Source organism: Ammospiza nelsoni, chromosome 1, assembly GCF_027579445.1.
Source record: "Ammospiza nelsoni isolate bAmmNel1 chromosome 1, bAmmNel1.pri, whole genome shotgun sequence".
Taxonomy (NCBI): domain Eukaryota; kingdom Metazoa; phylum Chordata; class Aves; order Passeriformes; family Passerellidae; genus Ammospiza; species Ammospiza nelsoni.
Genome location: NC_080633.1, coordinates 89,365,983 through 89,390,721, shown reverse-complemented (window position 1 = coordinate 89,390,721; position 24,739 = coordinate 89,365,983). Strand labels below are relative to the sequence as shown.

General features: G+C 40.6%; 1 protein-coding gene across 12 annotated transcripts in view; it reads right to left on the bottom strand.

Annotated features, from left to right (window-relative positions):
• Window positions 1-24,739, bottom strand: part of LOC132082512 (poly(rC)-binding protein 3-like) — a 496,107-nt gene that overhangs the window by 135,092 nt on the left and 336,276 nt on the right. For 4 of the 12 annotated variants that reach the window (XM_059487634.1, XM_059487717.1, XM_059486854.1 and 1 more), the window contains exon 1: window positions 3,879-4,067. The exons of 5 other annotated variants lie outside the window; for them this stretch is intronic. The gene's annotated coding sequence lies outside the window, so the exon portion shown is untranslated. Of the gene's footprint in view, window positions 1-3,426; window positions 3,746-3,878; window positions 4,068-24,739 lie in introns of those variants that run through there. 3 more of the 12 variants (XM_059487170.1, XM_059487094.1, XM_059487014.1) reach the window with 3 other exon arrangements.

Here is a 24,739-nt window from a genome sequence, read left to right as displayed (position 1 = left end):
TTAGGGGTAAAAACACACACCCTTAAGACCAAGTAGACATCTGTTACAAAGATTTTCTGCTTGATTTTAATCCAAAAGAGCTGGCATTGAGCTGCTGTTTTTTAATTAAAACCTCCTTTGCTGAGTTGTTTTTGTCTTGTGGAGCATCTATCAATCAGGAGGAGTCACCGCAGGATGCACTTGGTGGCAGCAGGCTATTTCATCCCTTCCCCCAAGCCCAGACACCGACTTTTTCCTTCTTCCTCCCCTCCCCAACTTCATTAACTAAATGCACTGAATAAACCTTAACATCCCAGCTAAATCCTATTGGCCCTGGATTTGCTGCTTAATGCTAAAACCCAAGCGACCCATTTTTCTCCTGTTGATACTTCTATTGCTGATGGCAGCCAGCAGAGAAAAATACCCAACTATAAACTATTTTCATGTAAGGAACAAAACCAAAAGTATTCATCACTCACTCTTTCTGCTGCTGCTCACAAACTTTATGTAAGCTTTACATGACGTGTCAAAGCCTCCCTTGCTTTTGTGCTTCATGGGCAGCACAGTGAGCCTGTTGCTTAGCAAATGATTACAACAGAGTGCATCTGTTATTAAAAGTGCAACTAGGTCCCTTTTAAAGGAAAATGATCTGGAAAAGTCTATGAAAATTAATTTCTCTGCATTCTACAATCCCCAATCACGATATTGTTACAAACATCAGAAGACGGAGATCCCACTAACTGAGAGAAAAACAAAGAGAGTAAAAAGCTTCAGTGCTACAGAATCATTTTGGTTGCTATCCTTAAGTTTTGCTTTTTTTAGCAGTTTGCAGAACTCTAAGTTTGTCTTCCCAATTTCACATATGCCACAGAAAAGGCTAAAGATTATTCACTGTGCCCCTGTCTCCTGGCTGTCAGCCCTTGTGCTGCACCCCAGTTATAATTACTGCATGTCATCTGCCCTCAGCTCAGCTGCCCAATGCTTCCTCCTTGGTCCATGATGACAAACAGGATCCTCAATGGTTCTTCCCAGCTCCTGACTCACTCTTTCCAAAGCACCCAAATTGGGTCATCCATCCAGCTGCAAAGCCTCCCTGTGGCAGCATTAAGACCTTTGGCTGCTGGTGTCATCCGCCTGCCTTTACTGCTTGCTCCACCAGACCTCTGATCTCTCTTCCACCTTAAAAACATGACACCATGACCACCATGTGTTTTGCCACAACATCTGACACTCCAAAACCCTTCCCTCCCACAAATACCTCTTTTCCCTTTCTGCCACACAACTGTGGCCGCAGTCACGTCCCCCATTAACTCTGCAAGCTGCTCCACAACTTTCCAACTGCAGTGATACACCCTCGTCCTGCTGCAGGGTCCCTCTGGAATTGTCCTTGCCAAGCAGGCCTGGACAGGCTCCCAGCGCTCCTAATAGGAGGGCCACCTCACCCTCTGCTTCCCCATGTCCTGTCCTTCTCCCTGGGTGCTGAGCATGAGGGATGTGAACCCCTGTCCTTTCACCAGGACAGCCTCTTCCCCTGGGATGGATCTGTGGAAAGTGGCTTCCCACACAGAGAGCTAAGCGCTTTCCCTCATGGCTTGCAAAAGTCGCTCCCTGCGTTTTCACTTATCTGTCAGAGAGGCTATTCCAGCTTGCTCTTGGGTACCCAACCAACACAGCAGTCTTCGGATTTGACTTATATTTTTAATACCACATTTCACTTGACTTTATTATCAGACCTCAGTGTCCTACAAAACCGAGGCTGGCTTCTGAGAAGTGCTGCATCCTGAACTGCCTATCCCACGGACACCCAGTCCTTTGCCCAGCAAATTCCTGCAGCATTCCAAGGCTGCGAAGGCTGAAAAGGAGCAAGGAGCCTGGGCATTTGGTGAAAATGCAGCTATTCTAAATAAAAACTGCATTTATAAACAATCTAAAAGCAAATGCAATCTAGCACTAAAGATATGTGGCACAGGTTATGATTATTAGTACGCTGTCTGGTACGAGAAGGCTTTCAAATAAAAACATTTTCCTACTGACCATGCACTCATGTTAATGTATTCCTTACCAATACCACTAATGGAGCATTCATCATGTTTCTTGCTTCTCTGAAGTAACAAGAGAAATAGATGGAACCATGTAAGAATAAAATTAAATATATCCATGGCGCTACACGTTATCATAGCGCACACACTCTACAAATGTGTTTAAACAGGGTCCTTGAAGGAAGTAATGGCAACTGACTTCAATATTACAAAAATATTCAAACCAGCATAAATTGGAAGGCAGGAGAGATAAGGAATATAACCAATAAAACAAATGCTTATATTCTTGAGGACTTGTTTTTTTGCAGCAAGGACACAGCTGAAAGACAGAAGGCAAGGTCTTCTGTAAGAAACCAGCTATTCCAGAATAAAGAAATAAAAATATTTTTGTTCGCATGATTATAGATAAGGATGGTATGGAGCAATATCCACATATTGCCAAGGTTTTCCCTTACCTTGGATACAGGGAGTAGCATACTAGATAGAGGACATATTTCTTAAGAGGTTTATGAGGAAGCAAACCTCAGCTTTTCTGCTCATTTTTATAAACTCTTGACAGATTTCAGCAAGGCCAATTCCTGGACTCGGCTTTGAACCATTCTCAGTGATAGTTCATGAACTTTGCACCAGGAATCTTTTTAGGGATAAGCAATGGACAAATGGATTACCAGCTGCTCAACTCCACTTTTCACTATTGTTCTACTTCTAGAGGCATATACAAAAGAAACAAACAGGGACTACAGCTAGACTGAATGGTACGCATACATCTAACAGATATTTATTTATTTATAACACTTTAAGATAAACATGCAAAGGAATTGCCAGTTATGCCTGCATTTTGCATATAATTTATGCCTGAGCTGTTAAAAAATATGTTTAGGTAATGTGCGTTAACTGAGTGTTTATTTTTCCTGTAGCACTAGGAAGGTTATCAGAAACACAAACACAAGCTGTACACTAAACATAACCATATTCACTAACAGGACATTCTAACAGATGCATAAAGGACATTAAAACATCATTTTAGGCGCACAGGAACAATTTTTCTTTCATCTTCAAAAATAATAATATTAATGATCATAGTGATGAGATATGAAGCCCAGACTCCTCCATTATTACGGTTATTTAAAACTACTGTATATTTTCGAACTTTTCTGTAGGAAACACACGCTTCGAAGTTCACTTTTCCCCCACTGCACAACTCGCTGAGCGACGACCCGGTTGTTTACTCAAGCAGTTTACACAGCAACTTAAAAACAACAGCAAGAAAAGCCTCCAGAAACATTAACACTTGAACGAAACGCGAAAACTTCCAATGCCAATACAAATTCCAAAATATGGGACAATATTTCAAACTAGCTGCCTCTGACAGTGATGTTGGTTTACAGCACGTCAGAAATTTACTAACCTCTGCCTTCCTAATCCCTCCGCAACCCCTGTGGTCTTCCTCGGCCTCTCCGCGCTTCACGTTAAACTTGCAGGAAACCAAGAACCGGGGGCACACAGCGAGCAGGCTCCCGCTAATGTCATCGCCTTCGAGCGCCGGAGCCCCGGCTCAGGCGGGGTTACTCACCCGAGGGAAGCCCACACTTCCCGACTGACAGTCCCTGACGGATCTCCCTCAGCGCCGCTCACTCGTGCGGCGGATAACCCAGCCCCATCTCCGCACGGAGCACTTCTACCGCAACTTGTTGTGTCCGCGCTTGTGCAGCTGGAGTTTTCCCGACTTGGCCCGGCGCTGCCCGTCCCGGCCCGGCGGCGCGGCCCGCTCGGCTCCCGCCGCCGCGGCCGCGCACAAAGAGCCCCCCCCGCGCCCACCCTGCGGCGCCGGCCCGCGCCCCCCGTGGGGCCGGCACCCACCTGCGGAGCGGCTCCGCTCCCGCCTCCCCGGCGCTGCTCCCGCCGTGCCGTCCTCCGCGGACAGATGGCCGGCAGCCCTGCAGCCCTCCGCTCTGCCGGAGCCTGGCAAAGCCCGGCTTTTTTTTTTTTTTTTTTTTTCTTCCCCTCCTTTTTTTTTTTTTTTTTTTTTTTTTTTTTTCCTTCCTCTTTCCTCCCTTCTCCCTGTTTTATCCTCTCTTCCTCCCTTGGCTTAGACCTTGGCAGATGAGCACAAGTGCACTCACAACACCCCCTCCACCAGTCACTTCAATTAGTGCCACACGAGAGGAGCTTCTGCCCAAAATCTGCTTAAGAAAGGGCCAGAGGGCAGGGCAATCGCCTTTGCTCAACAATGACCAGAAGCTGCTATAAATATCCTAACAAAAGCACTGGCCAGGCCAGGAATGTCATATCCTAATGTGATAAAAATTGTAAATATCCAATGTATACCAGCAACACAAAGCAAGAAAATCAGGTTGTTTTTGATAAAAGAGACAAAGATTAAAAGCAGTCGCCACCTCCTTACCCTCTCCCCCCAGTACATGACCTTGCAGTATGTTATCAAAGTTGTGTATTTCTGGGTGCCAAGCTATTATGTTTTCGAGGTCCAGAGCAGCTCGTTCACAATTCCTTTGTGGCAGCTGCTCACTAACATTTATAGGTACCCAAGTCTGTGCACCTTATATAACCAAGTCCACTGACCAGGGCTGGGCAGAGGTAGACTCCAACCCCACAGATATGGTGCCTCACACAAATAGTACAGGCGGTGGCTTACCTTGTTAATTAAAACATTAACAAGAAGTTCCCAATACACCAATAAGTAAACCAATATATTAATATAGTACAGACAGGGGTGTGTTTATATGAGGACTGGAGGATTTAATGTAATTTGATTTAGACACATTTTACACTGACATTATTCCAGTGCTGTGAGTGAGGAGAAACCACAACCTGAGGTTTCTAACTATACAGTGAACTAGAGCTGAAAACTAACTAAAAAAACGCAAAAAACAAACAAACAAACAACAAAACTCACAAAAAGCCAACACACACTTGGTCAAGCACAGTGCCTCTATCAGCAGTGCCTGGACCTTGGGCTTTTGAATTGCTTCACAAATGTCCAGTTCACACTGTGCACGTAGCTGGCATGGGGAGGGCAGAGTTGGAGAAGGGAGTGGTTTCGGTCCCACAGGACTGCTTGTAAACTCTGCAGTGCCTTCGAGATAGTAATTTCCAGTCTGTTGATGGCCGGATGACAACAGCTAGGTTCATCTGAGGGGAAGCCAATAGCCACTGTCACCTAATTCTCTCTCCAGACGTTCAAGAATGTAATCATTGCAAAGGGAGGGCACTCAGCTCATGCCCAAGTCTCGTGCCTCAATGTTTATGTACAAATCTGTGTAAAAGTAGTTAATCCTATTGACCAACCGCATGCTCTTTTAGAACCGAGATAACGGCCATCTGAAATTAACCCTGTATTTCCTCTGTCGGGTCTCCATCAACTCAAAAATCAACTTCTCCTACAAATACATGTTATTTTTTCCATTTCATTCCCATGCCCTCTTCTGATCACACTTGTTTGTCATGCTGTAGTGAACACTGCTTTCTCAAACTAAACCAATTCACATACAGATTTATTCTCAAAGCACCTTTATCCACAAAGGATGGTCACAGAGGGGTTTTGCTGCTTTATTAATTCCCTGAATTTGAGCATGTGCCCAATGTAACAAAGAGTGTACTTTTAGAAGATCACTTGATTTAAAAGAGAGAATATTTAAGTGAAGCTCATATGAAACCCTAGTCCAAAAATCTCATATGCAGGCTTGCAAGAACAAAACTGCCCACAAGATTTCCAGACTTCCTAGATTCAGCAGAGAGAGAAATATTCTTTATTTCAACAAAGAGTTGTGAGCAACCCCGAGTGCACAGATGCAAAACAACACCAACGCGTACAACACAGACTGAGCATTGTTGGGCCAAGGCTGCCAGCCCATGGGCTGACAAAGCCCTCCCTGATGATGAGGGACAGGGGAGCAGAGGTCCCCACTCTGGCACAGGCATGGTGCAGGTCTGTGCAGCCCAGCCCAGCCAGGGTAATGGAAATACATCCAGCTGAATTTCCAAGGTGTTCCATGTTCCAGGCTAATTAACCCTGCCAGTTGCACTGGCTGGTCTTTACACAGGCTCCTGCCTCTATTTCAGCCAGGGCCAACTGAGTGAGTTGGCCACAGCAGCAGTACAAACAAGTGTTGCACTGCAAAAGAGTGGACAGAAGTCTCACTGAAGGAATAAAAACCCCCAACATAATCCTCAACAACAAACACCCCTCCAGGTAAGCAGGAAAAAGATTTTTAGAATAATAAGCTTACTTGGCAAAAACATGAGCAATGACTTAAATAACTGCATAGTTGTGACTGAATAACAAGACAGAAAAAATAAATCACTAATGGCGTGAAATGCAAGCCTGTGTGCATGGTATAAAAATTTAGCCAGCCAGGCAGATGAACAAATTGGTGGAATTGAGTTACTGATGCTAGAAGTGACAGAAAAAGATGATTGTCTCTGAATTCTGGGTGAGTTTTGTATCTTTAATTTTTGTGTATGCCATTCCCAAGTTCAAAGAGGGAAAATAAAAAGTGTTATAAAAATAAAAATACAAAAAAATTCTCCTTTCAACAAAAGACTCTGTATTGATCTGTCTTGATCTGCTCCTTTTCATTTTGCATGCTGCTTTCCTACACCAGCTTTTCCAATCTATGGATAGAAATGGTGGAGGAATCTTACAACCTCCCTTAAGGACTGATGAAAATGTAGCATAAGAAAAACTGCATGTATGGATATATGCCTCACAAAGGGATATTCAGAAGGGTTGTCTTTGCAAGTGTGAAAGTATTCCAAATGCCATTTGCTTTTCAGATCAAAATGCTCCATTTTATGATAAACCTAAGAGACAGATGACAGAAATCTCCTTGACTGAGCAACGTCCCAAAACTAAAATGTACAAAGCAAAGATACTATTTAGTTTATAAACAATTTAATGTATATTTGCAATTTTAAACTGTAATAAAATATTCTACCAACAAAGCACTCATTTTATGGAGAATTATGCATTACCTGGAAGTGCTTTAAGTTAACTCATTATGGAAATAAAAACCTGAATCAGATACATTGGGTCCTTGCATTTGACATAATTTCCTGGAGGAGGAAACCTGTGTACAGAAAGCTATCCTCAAGCACTGGTTGAAGTTTTCCCTTAAATACTGTTTTATTTGATAAGTGAAAACTGACAACACCACCAAATCATCCAGTATTAGTGTTCTTTTCTTTTACATGTCCCTGCCCTTGGACAAAAAAATAATAATGGGTTATGCTATTCCTTAGCCTGAATAAAATGTTGCAGTTCCGGAGATAAAGACGTATTGAGCTGAGCAATTAAATAGCTAAATAAATGAATCAGCAGAGCAGAAGTGACAGATTTAATTACTGCTTAGAGCTAGGAAGGGGAACTAATTATGGGGTTCATGAACCTCATGCCATTCTTTTCCTTAAGCATGGGCTTCGATTCTTCTGGATCAAACACTGCAAATGCGGTAGCACCATGCACTAGATTTAAAAAAAAAAAAAAAAAGAGAAAGAAAAGCACAAAAAGCTATCCAAAATTTGGAAATAAAGTCTAATGTTTGAAGAAAGAATAGTCAATACTCTGTTCTAAAAGCCCATGTTCAATTGACTCCATACCATAAGTTACAAGGGCTTGCTTTCAAATAGATAAACACTAAAAATTTAGTTCACCAAAAAATGAAAGCACAGTCAAGTTCACTAGATGTGAATAAACCAGAGATTGTAATAGAAAGTGTGGTAAGTGAGGCATAAAGCATACAGCTCTATTGAGTGGTTAGGAGCCCTCTTCATCAGAAAATATCTGTCACTGGGAAGCCTGAGCAAGCTTTTGATCCTACTACCTCTCTCCTGCTTTGGTCAGCCCACCACACCAAGCAGAATATCTCACAAAGATGCTTTTGTGGCCACCAATTACAAAAACACTAACAGTGGAGAAAACCTGCACCTCAGTTTCTGCCTTCTGTCTCATTTCTCTAGGTTGCATTTACTTTACCATTCTAATTCTGTTCTTGTTTGATAAAACTGTCAATGCCAATTATTTGATCTTCACATTAAACTCATGATCCTAGTGGTATAATCCCCTAAACATAGAATTCTTTTCCTTATTAGTGGGAGGGAGAAAGGGGATAAAAGCCCACATATACAGCATTTGCATCACATCATTCAATTAATTGAATAATTTTGGTTTACAGCTATCTTGTACAGATAAAGAGAGAACAGGTATCATTTCAGGAGAAAAAAGTACCAAAAATGGGTTTTTAAAAATGAATTAGGGAAGGGAAGAGAGGAGAAGTCTTTCATTCATAGCCAGTTGTTTTCTAAAATTTTAATCTCATTATGATGTCTGTTTTAGCACAATTTTAAAATTCTACACATTTGCCAGTTTTCCTACAACTGCTACAAAGAGAAAAATATCTCTGGACAGCTGATCTCATACACCATTCTGAAAAGAAAATCAGGCCTTTTACTCCACTGACTTAAAAAATTCTAAAAATGCAGGACATGATGCAAACAATAAAACATCTTATGGGTAGGAAATATGTAAATCTACCCCAGCTATAGTTGTGATCTCCTTCCACACCACGAGTAATTTTGTCAGAATGAAGATAATTGTGTCCAAACCCAGAGCAGTAGGCTGATCCCTTGGAAGGTTCACTGAACAATCACAAATGCCATCATCATCCAAGATTACAACATCAGCTCTGCTTCAATGAAATTCTGCCCTCTGAAGGCAGCCAAAACCAAGGTCTATTGCCTCAATAAAGTCCAAAATGAACTCTATCTTCAAAATCAGTGTCTGGGTTTCTGTATCAAGGGAGACTGTATCTGCAGGGAACCAGGAGCACTGTACACGCAAGATAAGATAAAACCAAGTTTGTTTTTTTTTTTAATGGAGTTATGGTATAGCTCTATACAAGTGATATTCTTTGCCTGGAATTCTCATGCTGTTAGATCAGTAGAAAATGCACTTTCTACATATACATACAGCAAAGCAGAGAGGAGCTGATCTTCCAAAAGGATACTATCTGAAACACTGGGTACAAGTTGCATTAACCCTCATACCATATGAATTTCACAGCATCAGATATCCATGTTATTAAAGTGTGAGGTGTGTAGAATGTCACTAAGGTAACAGTGGTCATGAACCTTGCAGAACACACACACACACTCACACACAACTGATATCTCATAATAGAGGTATGATGATTGTATAAATAACCTCAGTGGAGCATGATGAGAATTAAAGGATCTCATGGGCAGGGGCAGCTTGTCAGCAGACTGACAAAGGGTAAAAGGAGAACATGCACTCTTGGTGCATGTTCTAATCTCAGGAGGCAAAATCAGCAGTATTTCACTAACAGTTCCCTGCCAGGCTCAGATGGAAATAACATTTTAAGTGTCTGAGGTGTCCCTCTCAAGACAGGATATGATCAGTATTTGCCTGCGCTTCCAGAAGCAAAGTCCCAAGGGAATACAGGGCATGTAGGGATGGAAGCCATGCAGAAGTGAGCTCATCACCTGGGGAGAAAACTGACTATGAATCCACCATCTTCTGCTCTCACTGCAGAGCAGTGCAAAAGAAATCCCTCATGGGATACTTGGAAGTGGAGTAATGGTTAAGCATACTCTGGAAGCGAATTTGTCATTGCTTTATTTATACCCTTTTGCTCTCAGTCTTGCACTTGGATGTCTGCCCTTAGGTCTTGCTTAACATAATTTTGCAGTGTCTCACCACCCAGCCAGCCTGGTGAAGTGGAGAGACAAGATGAAACAGAGTGAAACCAGTAGATTATCAGTAGAAAACAAAGAAGGGTGCACAGGGTGTCTAGAGACATGAATTTCTTTTCCAGCAGGGTCATAGAAGACCAGAGCTGGCAAGTATTCCTTCCTATTTTTAAAGGGTCACTGGCTTGGGATGACTTTACTAGCAGGGAAAGGATTATCTCTAACAGCCATGAACTAATTCTTCTCCTGCATGCTGGCAAAGCAACACTCCACAGTTCTGGGTGAGCCTTGGGTTTTCAAACAGCCTCTCACTGTGTTTGGTTATTACAGGGAAGGTAGCAGGTCATTTTTCACATGCATGGGAGTGTGCCATTTCATCAAATCTGCCCTTGGGAAGTTTGCTTGTGCTGATTTGCAAAAAAGTGACTAAGTATACCAGCAGGTGTAAGGGGAGTTGCTAGTTGTCTGGTACAAAGAAGAAATTACTGTTTTATTGCATGAAGTTCAAATAACATTTATACACTACTAATCTCAGACCTAAAAATAATTTAAAATCACCTACCATTTTCTTCTTTAAAATCTCAAAGAAGTATTCTTTTTTGGAGTGGCTTCCTAGTAGTTCATTGGAACAGCAAGTATCCAGTCTTTACTGGGGACTAATATAAAAACTAATCAAGCTCCTTGACAGTAATGACAACTGAAATAATGGGAGCCACTGTCCAACTAAAAAGCTGAAGTAAGCCTTCAGCCACAGTGCTTAAAGGCTTTTCACAAAGAAGGGCAGGGATCTGTGCATACAAACATCAGAGCTTGCTTACTCTTGGAATAAGTTCCATCTGGGAAAAAAACCTGCAAATAACCAGAATTATGCCAGAAACAGGAAGAACAAGGAAGCCTGTGAAGTGGCTAGAGTGCAGCCCTAGACGGAGCCTGAGCAAAACTCACAGAAAGTTTCTCCTCTCTCCTAGGGCAGTAGTATACGAAAGAGGAAAAAGCCATAAGGAGAATGAAATAAGGAGTGAGAAAACTGATCCTCATGAGCCTCATAATACAATCCTTGATTTAATAGAGATAAAAAAAGAGGTTTTATAATATGTGGTAATGTGTTCACTGTGATGCTTATGAACAATTATAAAAAGTAATTAATTAAACAAAAAGTTATCTTGATTTGTGAAACTTGAGAAGCGGTTACTTTCAAAAATTCTGCCACTATGAAAAACACTATATGCAACATGAGGGGATAGCACAAGCCCAGAATAGACCAAGAGAACAATTCAGAAATCTAAAGGAATGGTTCACTTCCATCTCTTGAAGTCTGAGGGTCAGTTAGAAGGAACAAAGCTCCAGGGCACAAAACTCAATCAGACAGTCTGGAAGAGACTTGGGAAGTTCCACGTACTATTTCTACTTTAGCTACCAAATTGGTAATGTCTGGAAATTCCATTGGTAGAAGGTATGGAAATTACCAAAATCTTCCAAACACAGGGAATTTTGAAAGTCAAACCCGAACCTTTGTGATTCAAATTTCAAAAGCAGACAGTGATGGTAGACCGACCATCCATCCATCCATCCATCCATCCATCCATCCATCCATCCATCCATCCATCCATCTCCTCCATCCATCCATCCATCCATCCATCCATCCATCCATCCATCCATCCATCCATCCATCCATCCATTCTGAACAAATATTGGTTTTAATATTACACTGCTGAATTCACAAAGAACTTTGGGTAGAAAAAGAAGAAGTGTAGATAGTCAGAGATGGAGAATCAAACACTGATAAAGTCATCTGCATTTTGGAATGAGTAGCATGCTATATTGAGACCAAGGACGCTCCCTGTATTTCTAAATAAAAGTAATGCCACGATTATTCCTCATTTAAAATATCCCTCACTATAAACGTTTGAAATGCCTTTTATTCTAGAGCCAGCACAAGACTTTTCAACAGCTCAGACAAAACTGACAGTCAATCCTCCTAAAATAACAGATGGGACAGGGCCACCTCTGCCTGCCACAGAGAAGTGGGGAATTGCAATGGAGAGATCTGGAGGATTCATGCTGTTAATCTGGCTGCCTCCAGGGACTGATAGCAGTCAGCTATCACAGCTGCTGGCACTGGGCATTCTACCAGTAGTTTCCACTCCTACTTTAGGGGCAGCAGCGCTTTCAGACAACCTGGTTTTCCCTGTCCTAATATGGACAAAATTAGGGTGGACAGATGCTTAGGGGTGTGCACTTTGTCTTTCCAGGAGCCTGCCACCTTAGACAATTACTGCTTTGCTTGTGCTCACAGCCAGTCCAGTTTGCTGCTGAAAGCTGAAAACTCAGTGCTTCTTCTGCATTCTCAGAAGATTCAGCAAAACTTATGTTCACTGGTTTCATAATGCTTCTGAGAGTCAGGGGCCTTGACCCTGGTATGAAATCCACCTTTTGTCAATCTTAATTCCATCTCCAGAGTCATCAGGATAAAATTATGCTCAAAAAAGCAAATAGTTCATCTCTAATGATTAAGAATATTTTTAACATGCTGTCCATATTGTGCTGTTCAAGTTCCTTATGAAAGTGAAATTTCAGTGAAATTCTTGATGTAAAAAGCTACTGTGAGATATTTCAATATGCTGGTGCAACATAAGAGTTATCAGAGTTATCAGTGTGTCAGGGTAGAGCATGACTAGCTTGATCAGGAAACTACTGTGGAGAGCTGTAGCGTAAATGATAGATGTAAAATCAGAAACAGCTTTGAAATGTGTATTGGCAGCTTTTCCTTCTACAGGACCATTGGACCATGTGTTGCATTAATATTGGTGATAACACTCAAATTTCAGTAAATATTAGTGTTTAAAGCTGAAGTTATTAAATCCTTATGGAGGTTTATTTGCTGCAGCTTTTCTGACAGATTATACTGTATCAGGGCAGTTGAAAATACTGTTGTTGCCCAGTAGAGTAGCAACAACAGGAAAAAAATTAGAACAATAATTTTGTTCAACATAAAGTCATACATTGCTACACCATAATGACTTTTTTATATCAAACCCAATATTTAAATTCCATTATATTTTTTTAAAATATGAAACTTTTCTAAGGAGGAAATAATTCAGTGATGCCCAGCAAATTCAGACCCATTCTACACCTGCAGATTTCCACTGTGCCCTCTTGAGATTCACTTTTTCAGTGCTTTGTTCCAAGAACATAAAATAATAGTCTTGCCTGCCTCACAGAACTACTATTAGCACAGCCCATTTATATTCCATAGCATTACAGCACTATGGGAGAAAAATGCTTTCTGTATGTACCATTCTATGCGTACATTTTCCACTGAACTTTTTTTGAAAAAAAAAAAAACCACAAAACCTAAATTTGTCTCCTGATCATTTTTTTCCATTTTGTTTTCTAACTTCCATCACCTTGTTTTGCTGTGTACTGTGTTGTGTCTCCTGGTATAGTCTCCTCCTTGTTTCAGTCACTTTTCTGTGTCATCTAACTGCGATGAGGTTTCTGTCAATGTTTCTTTTCTCCACTGTTGCAATCTTCTTATTTCTCATATATATTGCCAGTCTCTCTAGATTGAGAATAGGTAACTATTCTCAAACTTAGTTGGGTTTTTGTATCCCTCTTCTTACTCTGAGCCTTTCCTTTCCTGCCTGTGAACCACCTTCAGGAGCTTTGGCTCCTGAAGGAATTGTCTCCCTTTATAGGGGTAAAGGAGAGCACTACACCCGCAAGCATTCATTGATGAGGAGACAGGGAAATCAGAAAGAGGGAATGATCAGAGAGCTTTTATTCCGGATACGTGAAGGCCTTTAGTGATGTGTAAAACACCTCAGAGACAATGAGTGCTTCAGGGTAGGGATTGTATCTGCCTGAAATAAGGGTTTCTCCAGTGCTCAGTGCACAGAGAAGTTGCTAACCTTGCAGAGGCCTTCAAATTGCTACAGCTCAACCCCAGGAGGCTTTACAGGTTAAATTTTACATCTTGAACTCAATTGGGAAACAAACTCAAAGCTGTTGCATGCAACAAAACACGTGGTTTGTGGAGTGATTGCAGCCCAGCTGCTGATGCCTCCCAGCTGCTTGTTCCCTTATCCTGTGCTGTGGGTTCTCAAGAAGTGCAAGACAGAACCAACCAGTGCTGTCATTACCTTGATTTCAATCATTTGGAGGACCTAGATCTGTCCTTAGAGACATAAATTAAAAGTCTCATTGTTAAGCCTAGTTAAAAAAAAGTGTTTACAACTGCAGCTGCAACTTGGCCTTTCAAATAAGAACTCTGAATCCAGCAGAACTCTAGGGTAAGAATGGATATGTATGTTATTTGTACATAGAATGATATTCATTTTTGTATTACTTCCCTTCAAGGGCTGCTAGGGGCATTTCTAAATATATTTGATAATTGCTCAGTTCCAAAAGGTAAGGCATCTTCTCCCTGCAAATCTGGAGAAACACTGAAGTTGCCAATAAATTGCTGGAAGGCCTTACCTTAGAGTTACAACCCTAAACAGACCCAGCATTTTTGTGCAGAGCAGCTGCCTCAGGGAGAAATCAGCAACTCTCCTGGAGTGGCTCATGAGGAAAAGCTTGAAGGACTCAGTCCTACAAAGGCACTGACATAATCTGGTACCATCCTTGGCTTCTTCTGCAAGCGTGCAGTGCTGGGCTGTTGCCAGAATATAGCCAGGAATCACATCTGTACACACCTGTTTGCAGGAGACAGATCCCCCTGCTTGGAAACTGCTGATGAAGCCTCACAGGTGCTCAAGGATGAAGTTTGCCTCTAATTTGGGGGTTCTGCTTGCTATTCAAATCCCATCAAAGCCAGTGGAAACCTTGCTGTCTCAGTCTTCCTCACTTCTGAGGCAGAACATGCATACACACATGCATATATCCTATATACACTTCTATCTATATGTGGGTACAATTTTCAGAAGGCACAATTTCATAGTTTCAGAATATTTCTAGGACTCATCTCACTGAACTGTAAAGCAAGATGCACTTGAAATTGTTAGCATTTCAGAAGGGATTATTATTTTGTTATGATCACTTTTTTTATTTATCTAAGTTTTCCCAACTTTTTCTTTCTGCATTCTGCTCCCTTTTCTATTCATTTTTGCAAATGTTTTCTCTTTTTCTTTTTTCCCATGGCTTGAATTTTATGAGCATCCCCTGCATGTTTTAGGGCCTTTTCTGAGGAGGCCCTAAAATAGAGAGAAAGCAATTCAGAAAAAGAACAGTAAAAAATTAATTATTTTAACTACATAAAATCATAGAATCATAAAATGGGTCGGAAGGGCCTCAAAGACCATCTGATTTCAAACCTCCTGCTGTGGGCTGGCCTACACCACTAAACCAGGTTGCTCAGAGCATGATCCTACTTGTTGTTAAACACAACCATGGACAGGGCATCCACAGCTTCTCTGGGCAACCTGTGCCAGTGCCTCACCACCCTGACAGTAGAGAATTTTTTCCTTATATCTAATCAAAATCTTCTTTCAGTTAATGTCAGGTCATTTTGGAGGGAAAGGCAGGAAATGTGGAAAGAGAAACTCCCCAGAGTTCTCATTTATTCTACACCATTTCAATACACAGCACAGTAATGGGGATTATTAGAAGGTCTTCAGAAAATGGAAGTTTCCCAACCAGAAAAATATCAAAAATATCAAAGAATATCAACTCTGGAAAAGTAAATTTAGTATGTTCAGCCAAAAAAATTACTTTGAAGAGCAAGTTACCAAAGGCATAAAACTAATAATAAAATATTTTGAAAGCACTTCCAAAACAGGAAGTCTGCCAGAATGTCTGTAGGGCTGATAAGTAACTTGGATATGAAAGGGGAACCCAAATAAGATCAAACTCTACTTCAGCAAAGTGAAAAGAATTCTTTATATAGGTGTAAAGAGCACTATGGAATAGACTTTGGAGATTTCCAGACTGAAACTTTCTTTACAGGGCACAACCTCCTTACTGGTTAGACAGTAGGAAACACAGAGCAGAAAATCAAATGGTCACTCTTCACAATTCAGAGAGATTTTGAGTGTAGGGAAATGCACTGTTCAGCATAGTCCTCAGTAGTTTGGTTAAGGCTGAATAGTGAGGTGAGATTAAATCATACCGATTATTTAATGGTAATAAAAGCCAAAGATGTCTGAAAAATTGTAGAATAATCTGAATTCTTTGTGATTGGGATAAAAGTGTGGACCAAGAATAAGGCTGATAAATATTCAATCTGGAACAAAAAACCCCAAAGAATCCTAACTATACATACACAGTGATGAGCTGTGAGCTGCTACAAATCTGAAATATGGCTACTGCCACTGGTGAAACTATGTACCATTCTATAAAAACACCAGCCTACTGTAAAAGGGATATTATGAATAATTAGGAAAATGAAATGGAAGAGAGATTATAAGGTCACAAAGAAAATACACCTTATCTTCTAAGCCCCAAGGAACTCACCTGAAGTAAAAACATATAAACAAGGATCTACAGAAAAGATAATTAATGGTAAGGGACGGTATCTCTGTAAGGAACAATAAGTCAGTTGGGATAACTGACATTTTTTGTTCTGTTTAATAAAAACCCACAATCTCTCCTAGCATCCTGGTGTACATGATCACTCCTACAATATTTCTTAGCAGTAATGACATACATTTTTGTAATAATAATGATCTGCGTTTTCACTGTTCTTTTTCTTCAAAATACAAAGTATCCCAGGAATATTGTTTAAATTATTCAAGCAGCCATTTAAGCAAGCAAAACCAAATTCTGTTGGAAGTAGCAGGTTGAAATATGTCTTTGGGGCTCATCTGGGCCTACCCAAACAAGATTAGCTTTGAAGTCACATCCAAGTTCAAAGGTTGCCCAGGAGCTTGCACAGAGAGCTTTGTCTGATCTCCAAGAATGGAAATGCCACAGAGTCTCTTGATACCTGCCAGTATTTCATACACATATATACACACACATATACACACAAGAAAGGAAAGATTTTTCTGATATTTAGACAAAATTTCCTATCTTGTGACTTGAGGCTGCTGCCTCTAGTCCCATTGTGTTGCACTACCTAGAAGTGTTTGACTTCATCTCATCTGTAAATTGCCAATGGGTAGGTGAAAACAGTTAAGTTCTCCCCTTATTCTCATCTTCAGCCAGAAGGACACTTTCTGTCAGCTTCTCCTTGTATGTCATGTGCTCTGGCCACATGATGCTCCAAAGGACTCATTCCACTATGTCAGTGTCCATCTTGTACAGGGGAATCCAAAACAGAGCACAGTCCTTCAGGTAGTCTTACTAGTGTCAAAGAGAGGGCAAAGAATCACTTTTCTCAACTTGCTGGCTACTCCCTTGCTCGTGGAGCCCAGGATGGTGCTGATCTTCAGGATGCACTGCTGACTGACATTGGGGTTTTTTTGTCTACTGGGACACCCAGGACTTTTATGCAGTGCTGCTCTGGAGCCAGTTGGTGCCCAGCCTGTCCTTCTTCATGATCAGAAATTTGCATTGGCCTGTGCTGAACTTAAAAAAGTTTCTGTCAGATTTATACTCCAGCTTGTTGAGAATGCTCTGAATGATAGCCCTGCACATTAATTGCTCCCTTAATCAGGTATCATCTGTGAACTTGCTCAGGGCTTTATTTCATCCCACTGGATACATCTGTAGTGAAAGCATGAATGAATGTCCACTCTTGTGTTGGTTCCTGAAAGATGGTACTAGAAGTCACCCATCAGTTGGACTTTTTACAGCTGATCACAACTCTTGCAGCCTCAGGATATGGCCAATAGTGCGTTCACCTTGTAGTCCACTGCTCAAGTCACTGCCTCAACACTTTGGCGGTAGGAATACCATGTAACAGGCCTTGCAGAAGCCAAGTTACGTCATCTTTCATCCTTCAAGCCAGACATCTCCTCAGAGCAAGTACTCAGACTATTCAACCACAATTAGTGGTTTGTGAATCCATGCTGTTCCAAATTTCCCTCTTGTCCTCCTTGGGACTGCACATGGTTTTCACAAGGGTTTCCTCCAAAATCCTGGTGGAAGCTGAAGGGAGCTCTATCAGCAAATAGTTCCCCAGATCTGCCTTCATGCTGATATACATGTAACACTTGTCAGCCTTCAGGATCCTCTCCTGATTCCTAGGGACTTTTTGAAGAAGATACAAAGCAGTCCTTCCAATGGCCTCAGTTCCTTCTCTCCATATCCTTGGATACATTCTCTCTTGTCCCATGGACTTCTGTGTGTGTCCAGTTTGCTTACTTGGTCACTAATGAGATATTCCCAGATTCTTCTGGGAGATGCAGGGACAGAACTGGCCATGAAAGACCAAGGAGAAGATGCTGAGTTGCTCAGCCTTTTCTGTGTGCTTCAAGTCTGCTGCCTTGCTTCATAGCCCCTCATCTTCCTTAGACGTCCTTTTGCTTCTACTTCTATAAATTCTTCTTGTTGCCATTTCCATTCCTCACCAATTTCAATGCCATCTGAGTTCTGACTTCCCTAATTCCCTGCCTACATGACCAACAATGCCCTGCTCCTGAGTAGCCCTCTTTGGCCTCCACTGCCTTTTGCACCTGAGAGAAGATGGAGCTCCCTGCCTGTCTGTTGCGCCTGTGTGACTCATGGGCTGTGGGCTGGGCTGAGCCCAGGTCTGGGAACATGGTCCTCACAGAGCAGCATCCTTGCATGATTTCCTTCCCCTTCCCCTTCCATACAGTCTCCCATGGGAACTTGCTGAATAGCTCCCAGAATGAGCTGTTGAACCCTCTATTTTCATTTGCTGTTATCATTCTGAAAACTTTGAGGTTTTGATCAAAGTATTTATTCATTTCAGACAAAAGATTCTCAAAAAAATAAAGTGTAAAAAAAATTAAAATGAAACTTTTTTCTCTATCAAAGTAAATTTAGATGCAACTGAACTTTTACAAGGAGCCATAGTCACTTAATTGTGTTCATTCACTAAGGTGAAATGAAAAGTAATGGCGTAGAGATGCTAAATGCTTATTGACTATAAATAATTTAGATTATTTATAATATTAAATACTAATTGGTAAATAATGATCCATGAATAAGTCTGACAATATGGCTGGAAAATAAAATCAAGAGAGATTTCAAAGAACCCTCCCAACTCAGCATCCCATGAATTTTGCTTGCTGCCTATCAACATCTGTTTCACTTTTCAGCAACCTTGTCTTGCCTGCTTTGCACCTCACAGCAGTGCCTAATTTAAACATTCTGTGATTGTGGTTTTTAGTCATAAATGGGGTTGTGAGATGTGCAATTACTGCTTCTTTCATTTTATTTACAAAAGACAAGCAAGAGGGAGAATACTGGCTTTTTGCTCCCACCTGTTATGCTAAGAGAAGCTAAATGAGTGTTTGACAGGTAAAAATATAAATGATGAACCCTCAGATTAAAATATGATTGGAATTAAATTAATATGTGTTTGTGAGAGTCTGGGTATGTTTCAGAAACTGACAGCATTTTACTTTTCCTTCTGCAACTATAGTATGCTCAAAATCTTCTCTTAAAATGCCCTGTAATTAACCTAGGATACAAGAGAGAAAACGGTGAGCAGAACAACAAAGACAATTTGTCATCAGGATTTTCATTAAACCCCTCAGTATTATAGGAATTAATTTCAGTAGTGCTTTGCCCTGATTACTGCCTGTCGGATAGGATACAGGCATCCAACAGGATATTTGAATGGAGAGCTTTTGCTCCCATCCTACATCAGCATTATGAAGGTAAGTATTTTATCTACACTGACTGTGATTCATCATCTATATTTTAATATTGCAAAAACTGAAGACAGCTCTAATTTTAACTTCCCCTAGCCCTGCTTTTTTCCAGTAAATGTTACATTGATAATAGCTCACATTGCCGTCCCCATCTTGGGCAGGGAGCAAGATCAACAGACTTTTGAATCACAATAGCCAATAATTTGTCACTTTAACTTCCCAGACATTATAGTTCACTACATATTGTTATATCACACAGGCACACAAACCTTATTGGTCACAGAAGGGGAGCAGCTCTCATTTCAGATTCTGAATTGAGCTGCAACCTGTACAGCATCTAGGCAGAGTTCTTATCTAGCCTTTCCATTTCCAGTTTTTCAAAATGCTCCCCTTGTAAAGCAGACCACTTTGGAATCTGCAACACATTTTAAAGTAATGATTAAACAGTAATCCACTAACATACTGAAGTGGCACTTGAGAATTTGGCAGTATCACTTTAAATAATCTCTTAGCCTACTGATGGCTCTTTCAGTATCCTGTGTTTCCACACATAGCTGATGAATAAAATGATTTGAACTAATCTGTGCCTATACTTCTCACACTATTTTTTGCATGAAAAGCAAACAGTGCAGCATGTGTGCCCTAAAGTAAGGAAACCTGTAGGGACTATAGTAAAAATTTCAGTTTCTATAAAATTTTCAAGTTATATAAAAGTATTTTTAGAAACAATCTCAACTTAAATCTGAGAGTGCCATTAAGGACTGTATTACAGAAATTACTTTGGTAATTTTGGCCAAAGCAATGCAGTTAAATGTCACACATGGGTGCAGGGGGAGGGTAGCAGATAGAGAAATCAAATTTACCCCTACAACATAAATGAGATATGAAAAATTACTGAGGAAAAACAAGCTGCAATATTGTACAGCGTCTTATAAAGCCACACTAAATGAACACAAGTAAATGGATGCTGCCTTAAGTTCTTTTTGCTAATTGTCAGGAATTTATGATTTTTTTCTCTGCAGAAAAATTGACTGAATAATATCTGTGCTGCACCCAACTGCTTATTAGGTGAGAAGGCAAAGTATCCTTTATGGCTAAAACATAATTACAGGATCTAGATCTGCATAGCTGCTTGAGCTGAAATGTGAATAAACCCAGAGGACTAAGCTATCAATTCTCCCTCTTTGAGTTGGAAAGTGAAAGGGGCTGTGTGTGTGTGTGTGTGTTTGTGTGTGTGTGTGTGTGTATGCGTGTGCTGATCTTTTAGTAGTATTTCAAACAAAAAAGCAGCTTTCTCAAGCATTCTGCTTTAAAAGTTGGGTATGTTCACTGACTTTCCATCTGTTCCCATCTTTCCTAAGAACTGTCCCTATATGCTACAGATACTGGGTTCAAACCTGCTTTGCTTGCATCTTCTGTCATAATCACATTATGAGATGACACATACATTCATCTGGATATAAGGGAATGCTTAGAGAATTCAGGTTAAGAAGATGACTCAGTTGCTGTATTTAGATTAAAAATTCTTCTGATTACCTGGCACATTAGGCCTTACATTAAATCACAAAATGTGCCTTCTCTTTTTCTTCTCTGTTCTCATTTTTCCATTAACAGTTTTCTGGCCCTTAAATCATTGCGTGTTTCCCTTGCCCCAGTCTACTGATCTCTTTTCTCCTCTTTGAGGGCTACTCATATAGTTGCCCTCCCTCCTGTTCATCTTCTCTCTTCCCATAGTCTCTGCTATGCTACTTCCACATAGCACTGCCAGTCATTCCATGCTTCTCCTTTTAATGCCATCCAGACTCTGCTTATGCTGTTCCTTTTGATGGAGCATATACAAAAGGGTGAAAAACAACAACTTTTACATTTTCCAGTACTTCATGTAGGGAAAATCTTTGTCATGTAAGAATCACACATGGTGGGATTCTTAAGGTGTCCTGTGTAGGGCTGGGAGTGGGACTTGATCTTGATGGGTACCATTCAACCCAGCATATTCTATTATTTCATAATTAAATATGATCTAAACAGACTCTACAGTAATGTCTGCTCAGCAGGTGTCCCAGAAGCAAAGGGCCAGCATTCTTTTGATTGTCCCATAACCTACAGAACTGTTCTAGCCAAGAACACATCCTGTGACATGCACAACTGCAGCTCCATGGTAAACAGTGGGTCTTGCTCATCCCTAAAACTCTTCCAGACTGATTGATGCATATTTGGGGTCAAACTTCACAAAAAGTGTTTTTCCCCTCCTCTGCCAGTGCTAGATTTGGTTTTAAGTTATTGAAGCATCAGAACTAGTTCTACTGAACAAGGCCTGGGGCTTCAGAATACACTTATAGCACAGGCATAAAAGCATCCCTTTTCTGCCACAATGGAGCCATAGAGTGGAATCTGAATAAAAAGCAGAAAATCTAGAGACAGAACATTAAGTTTTTCTTTTTGATTACTCTTAGATTTAAAACCCATTAAATAGACCAGTATATAGGCAACCTCTAACTTAACTAGAATTATGGCTATTGCATCCACTCCACATGGAAATGTATAAAGTACTTACGACTACATATTTCAGTGGATTCTTTTTTTCAATAACTAATTATAACTCCCAAATATCAGTTATAACCTCAATCTTTAAAAATATCAATAATTATTGCTAAAATAATTAGTTACTTAGAGTAGAAATTATACGCATTACGAGAGCAGAATTATTTAAGATTATATTCCTGTTCTGCAACACAGAAAATTTATTAGCCCACACAGACTAACAAGACACTTTGTGTTTTCAGTCAGAGCACCATGACAGTCTGTGACTGGTAATCTAAAACACAAAAAAAGCTGTGAATTTGCTGTGCTAAAGTGGCACCTCTGATATTCCTACATTTCCCATGTCTTCCATTAATAAACCAGTCCAAGAGGAAGGCAGCTGAGTGACACTGGCTTGCATTTAGATATTATTCTTTATACCAGCCATCAGCCATTGTCACAGAGTCTATATTAGAACACTAGCTTCTGCATCTAATTCTTTCCTCTTAATTGACTTTAAAACTTTAGGTAACATCTGACACAGGAATTTACATGGAAATTAGGCCATCTGAATATGATTTTCTTCCCCCAACTCCTTCTCTCAGCCTCTCCTCAAGGCCAAGGAATGGGACAGGTTTTAAGAACAACCCAGCAGCTCTCTTTGTGTCCAATTAACCTTTTATTCACAAAGAGGGTATTAAAGATTGGAATGTACTGCCCAGGGAGGTGGTGGAGTCAGTGTCCCTGAAAGTGTTTAAGGAAAGACTGGATGCAGAACTCAGTGCCTTGGCCTAGTTGACATGGTGGTAGTGTTCAGCCATGAATTGAACTCAATGATCTCAGAGGTCTTTTCCAAACTAATTGATTCTGTGATTCTGTGGATGCAGACGACAGCTAAGGGATATCTAATAACCTGGGTGCAGAAGACAGTTAATGATGATCATAAAATAAAATACTGAAATGGCTATTTAATTCCTATTCTCTGGCAAAAATTATGATATTGGTTGTTGCCAGCCTTTTGTGCTTCAGTAAAAGTCTTTAAAATACCATGTTTGACTTGACGGATGTGCTTTTGAAGAAGTTTCTTGAATCAGAATACCTCCACTGCCAGTGTACTGCAGAGGTGTAGTGTACTACCTTCAAACTTCCTGGATTTTTTAATGACAAGGTTTCTTCTGGTGATATTTTCCTCTCTCCTGTGGGCAGGGTTTTTGAAATGCTACAATGCAAGGGAACAAGGTTCCTCTCAATGATTTTATTTAACCTCTCTTATTTAAGATCAAAACCCAGTGGGTTTAATTAATTGTCATATATTACTTCCAAGCTGAGAAACTACATTTCTTCTCCTGCTTCTCCTGTTAATTCTACTCCTAAAGGTTATTGTTATCTATTGGTAGAGAATTTAAACAGAAATTTTGTTGATGATACACCTGGCAGCAGAGAATGGATCTTCTTGTTGTGACACTGGTGCTGACATCCTTCCGTGGTAATACACAATAAGGCAGACAATCGACTTAGATATTGCAACAACAGGATTCTGACTGAGGTCAATGAAACTAATCAATCCTGTTCAGCATCTGGGTTCCTCCTGGGTGTCCAGGCCATGTTATCTTCTCCATATACTTAATTTTTCTTCTGGAGTAATGATTAGGGATTTCCTAGTAAATTACCAAACTGAACTCTTCAAACTCCTTCGGCCTTTCCATAGCTGGGATTATGGAGCATTAGCTGTCTGCTGCCAGGTTAAGCTTCATGAGCTGCTGAGAGCACCTCCTAATCAACTTTTATGTTTCTAACTGGTTGAGATGATGTTGTGGTCTAAATCAAAGTTTTGTCTCCTGAGTAGCAGCAGTTCGACGCATCATCATTGATCTCTACTTACTCAAATAAATGAACAATCAATTAATGTGAAGTAAAGAAAACCAACCTCAAAATGAAGGCATAAGCCAGCTCTAGTCTTAAGAAGGTTTACTTATTGCTGCATGCTCAGCATCATGCCTGAATGCAAGTCTGCTGGACACAACCAATCTGCAGCCACTTCTGTCACCTTCTCTTGTGTTTAAAGTGATTCAGACTTAGGGAATAGCAAATTTATCAGTGGTTTGACAACATTACTTCTCCCTGTTTTTCACACCCTGCCCCACAGCTGTGCCAACAGAGGGGTTTGCATGAACACTCTCTAAAATGCTCAAGGCAAAACGAGCCAGATTATTTAAAGCAGTGTGAACTGTGGATCTGAACTGGCTTGGCTGAGTTGGCAGGTTTCAGGCTAAGGAGTAGTTATGCAAGCCACTCCACTAGCACAACCAGAGGGGCAGCACTGCCAGCTGCTGGGTGGCTGTGACACAGGAAAGCAGGAACATCTTTAGGCAGAACAGCTGGAGCATAGAAGATGCCATCCCTCTGCAGCTGTAAAAATTTCTGCCTCAGTGTCCCTTAGGAGTGGGGAAGACCATCCACAAGAAAAACGTCTTTTGGTATCTGGGGGGAAAATGTTACAGTGTGTTACTTCTATCCATTTGATAGAAGTGGGATAGAAGTAACACACTGTAACTGAAAAAAAACTGTACTTGAAAAAAAACCCAAACTGTTTTTTTCATGACATAAGCCTTTTCCCCGTCTTTGGCATTAAAATTCTCCAAACTCATAAAAACCTTCAAATTTCAAAAACTAAATCTAACCCTAAATGTTGTTTCTGTACTGGCAAAAGTTTTCAGCAAAAATTTAGTTCAGAAAAAACACCATTACTAT